Source organism: Populus nigra, chromosome 18, assembly GCF_951802175.1.
Source record: "Populus nigra chromosome 18, ddPopNigr1.1, whole genome shotgun sequence".
In the NCBI taxonomy this organism is placed as follows: Eukaryota; Viridiplantae; Streptophyta; class Magnoliopsida; order Malpighiales; family Salicaceae; genus Populus; species Populus nigra.
Window position 1 is genome coordinate 7,900,801 of NC_084869.1, and position 4,875 is coordinate 7,905,675.

Sequence of the window (4,875 nt, forward strand, 5' to 3'; positions counted from 1 at the left end):
AGAATTTGTGTTCTTGCTATTGGATGATGACAGTCCTTCGATGAAGCTCATGGTGATGTCGTCCCAAACTTGGCATGGAATGGGCAATGGTTACAAGAGTCCTGCAGGTGATAGAGTTTCTATCTTAACTCGTTGACATATATCACAAGAAGAGATGTATGTAGTCATGCACTGCCTGATACATATATGGCCAATTGAATTGCTGGGAAAGTCATTTGTATGTCCGTAACACTCCTGAATGTCCATCAACTTGAGAATCATGGAATTCTTGCAAGAGTCGCTTGATTATTAGAGAATTTGGAGGTATTACCACTCGATTTTTATAGCACACCAGTCGATTTCACCTGGTGCAAGGAACACCAAGTTTCACAATTGTTGACTGCCTATTATGTCCATTTAAGGATGTCTAGCAACCTCCTCTTTAATCTCGTCCTATATAGGAGCTTGTGAAACAAACAAAGCCACTCTTGACAGTGCATCAGCCACTGAATTCTCCTAGCCTGGTTTTTAAATGATTTCATAATGATACCCAAGCAACTTTGCCATCCATTTTTATTGTTTTGGAGTTCTAATGTGTTGCTCCAATAAATATTTGAAGCTGCGCTGATCTATCTGGATATAAAATTGTCATCCTAGCAGATATGGTTGCCAAGTTCGGATAGCTTGCACAATGGCCAACATCTCTCTCCCATAAATAGACCATGACCGTTTGGACAATCTCAAAACTCGACTTATGAAGACAATTGGCTTTCCTTATTGAGTTAGAACAGCACCAATTCCATCTCCTGAAACATCAAATTCAATAACGAAAGGCTCATTAAAGTTAGGCATGACAAGTGTAGGTGTTGAAGTCATGGTTTGTTTGAGAGCTTGGAAGGCGGATTCAACCTCTTTTGACCATCCGAATTGCCAAGGTTTGTAAGTGGATGTTGTAGTTACAAACAAACTTGCAATAGTATCCTGTAAGGCCTAAAAAACCATGTAATTCAGAAATATTAGGCCTCGTTTGTTTGGTGGGAAGTGATTTTCTAAAACCACTTTCCAAACTTTCCTGTGTTTGTTTATCATTAGAAAAATTGGTCAGCGGAAAACATTTTCCAGTTAAAGAAAAATTTGGCTTGGTTTCTAGGAAAGTGTACTTTCTAGAAATTGTGAAAAATTTAGAAATATTATATTATTTACTGATTATAACAAATTTGGTCCTTAAACTTTTGATTACTCTATATTTTGTTTTGAATCTTTTTTTTCTCTTCAATTTCACCCCTTAGAATTTGATTTAATTTTATTTTTATATTAACTTTGATCCTCATGATTGTTATTTGTTTTTCTCTTATTATTTTTTTAATTAAAATTTTTTATCTATCAAATTTGGTCCTCATTCTTTTGATTGTTACTTATTTTATTTGAAATAATTTATGAAATTGCAATTCTTATTATATTAATTTCATCATCTTTCAATTTGTTTTATTTGTTAGATTTGATCTCCATTATTTTGATTGTTATTTATTTTATTTGAGATAATTTATGAAATTAGAGTTTTTTCAATTTCATTCTCATTCAACTTTTTAATTTGTAAGATTTGTTCCTCATTATTTTAATAAATTTTAAAAAAATATTCGTAAGTTATTTTCTAGCTCATTTTTCATGACATGACCAAACACTGGAAAGTGTTTTCCAACTTATTTTTCATGACATTACCAAACATCGGAAAATAATTCACTTTCCAGGAATTTACTTTTCAAGAAAACCACTTTTTAAAAGGAAACTACTTTCCAGCAAACAAACGGGACCTTAGTAGGCTTAAGCCAATTCAACATTGCATTAATTTTACCTTGATCAACTTTCACTCCCTAAGAAGTAACAATATGACCCAAGTGCTCCAACTTTTGTTTGCCAAATGCATATTTGTTGAATTTAATATAAAATTGGTGTTGCCTTAAAATTTCAATAGCTTGTTTAACATGTTCAAGATGTATGGTTCAATTGGAGCTATAAATTAAAATGTCATAAAAAAAAACTAGCATAAATTTGTGAAGGTAAGGTTGGAATATGGAATTCATAATGGCTTGAAAAGTGTAGGGTGCATTGCAAAGACCAAAAGGCATGACTAAATATTCGTAATGACCATTATGAATGTGAAAAGCAGTTTTAGAAATGTCTAGAGAGTGCACTCGTGATTAATGGTAGCCAGCTCTAAGGTCTTATTTAGTAAAGTAGAAGGCTCCATGAAGTTCATCTAGCATGTCATCAATTATTGGAATTGGAAATCAATCTTTGATGATTGCAGCATTGAGGGTTCTATAATCAATACAAAAATGCCATGTGCCATTTTTCTTTTTAACCAATTAAATAAGAGATGAAAAAGAACTAGTGTTGGATCTTATAAGCCCTAATTTTAACATTTCATGAACTGTTTTTTAATTTTAGCTTTTTGAAAATAGACACACCTATAAGGTCTCACATTGATGGGCTTGGTTCCTTCATTTAGAGTGATGCAGTGGTCAATCTCTCTTGTTAGGGGTAATTGCTTAGGCTCTTGAAAAATGTCCTCAAAAGCTTTTATCCAGTGTTGCATATCCAAATGTACATAATGTTATGGTTCATTTGCTGTGATTTGTAAGCAAATAAAAAACATAAAATGTCCTTGCCATAACTTTTTGGAAATCAAGGAAGCATGTTGAATGGGTTGTGCATTTAGTCCCTATAACTTGTGAGTTTGATTTTTCCACTGGAACTGCATTGTTAATTCTTTCCAATTGCAAACCATGGTTTCTAATTGCTCCAACCATTGTATGCCTAGCATCAAGTCTAACCCGATCAATGGTAAGGAATAGAGAGTAAGAGAAAAGGAGATACCTTGAAGTAAGATCGACACTTGCTCAAATCTCTCTTGGCATTTCAATGGATTCTTGTTAGCAACTTTCACGTTAAATGGCCTAGTTGGAACCACCAGTAATTGTAACAAATTAGCAACCTTCTCGCTAATAAAATTATGGGTGGAACCACTATCAATAAGGATAACCACCTCATAGGGTCCGATCTGAGCCATTACTCACATGGTGCTAGAAGTTGACCATCCTTTTAAAGCATGAAGTGATATCTCTGGTTCAATTATGGTTTCCTCATTTATCTCAGCTTCATCATTTGAACTGTAGCTCCCCTCCAACCAAAAACACCGGGGACCTTAACATTTATGGTCTAAGGTAAATTTATCATCACAATTAAAGTAAATGCCTTGAGCTCACCGCTTTTGCATTTCTTTCCAAGTGAGTCTTTTCATTCATAAGGCTGGTGTGGTTTTTGTTTGGGTTGAAAGGTTAAGTTATGGGCAGCTGAATTGTGGTGCCCGTGTGGTGAATGAGCTGGCCGTCTTGCATTCGTGCAAAGTTGAAAGCTTCCTTTAAGGATTGTGATTTAAACATTTGGATGCCTTCCGTAATTTCTTATTTAAGCCCCCCTATAAACATCTTTACCAGAGCTTTTGGTGTCCATCCTTACACCCTATTCCCTAGTCTTTCAAATTCTTTTTGATAGTCTCGTAATGAGCCAACCTGTTTAACCCTTGATAAAGCTTCATCAAAATCTTCACAATCAACAGGTTTGAAATGAGCCCACAGTTCTTCCTTAAAAGCTGCTCGTGTCACTTTTTTCCCTTCTTCGTTGTAGGTATGACGTAGCCATTGCCACCATTGATTAGCTTCATCTTTGAGATGGAATGACGCCAATAACACTTTATGAGCTGCCATGGTACAATGGTATTCAAAAAATTGATCCACTTTGTTGCACCATTCAGTTGGGTCATCACTGGAGCATTTTAGAAATTCAAGCTTTGCCAACTTAGAAGAGAACATTTGTCTTTCTACCTCTGTAGTCTCCTTAAACTCTTCTTCATTATTATACGAATAACCACTACGGCCATTAGTGTTGTTGCTGGATGCTTCTTTAGTTGAGAGCAAGGCCATATATAGCTTGTTGATGGCTTCCTTCATGTGATGTAACTTGTCATCAAGACCAAGTTTTATCCAACTCATATTATTTTGAAGTCTTTCAATTTGTTTTTCCAAATTTGCAATTCATTCTTTATTGGTTGTCATCGTAATATATTGCTCTGATACCAATGTTAGATCCCAACCAAAGCTATTACAATTACTGAATAGAAAGAATTCTACTTAGGGTGAGAATGAACCACAGTAATTGACTTTGAATAAGACTTGCTTTATTACTGCACAATGGAAGAGTTTAAATACATAAATGAAATAACAATTTCCCCTAAACTTAAGACCTTAAATATTTAAAACAAGGACTTCAACTACTACTTGCTAATTAATAGCTACCATTATCAAAATTATGCCAACAAATCCTCAACAGCTTGTTTAGTCATCCCTTGCATGTGTCATGCCATGAACCTTGGATTCTTGATAGGAACACGTAGCGACCTTCTTGGTTTATCAACTCGCTCCCTCATCTAGTATACAACCTAACCAGTGTTGTTTTCAGCATCACCACTGATGAGTTTGTCCTCTTACGTGACTTCTTTATGAAAGATAACTTCACATTGGTTTTGTTGGGAAAAAAAACTAGGAACAACCAGAAACCAGTTTTGCCAAATCAATTCACAAATTCCAATCCTTTTCCCTCTTTGTGCAATCAAAATCAGAACTAAACAATCAACAAGATAATGCAAAAAATCACATAAATCAACACCAAGATTTTTACATGGAAAACCCAATACGGGAAAAAACCACGGGACCATAGTCCACCTAAAAACTTCCACTATCAACAAATAATGAGTTCACAATTGTTCTTCCTCAGATTTAACTAAGGGCTACAACATTCATATCATCAAGAACAACCTATTCTTGGAATACAACAAGA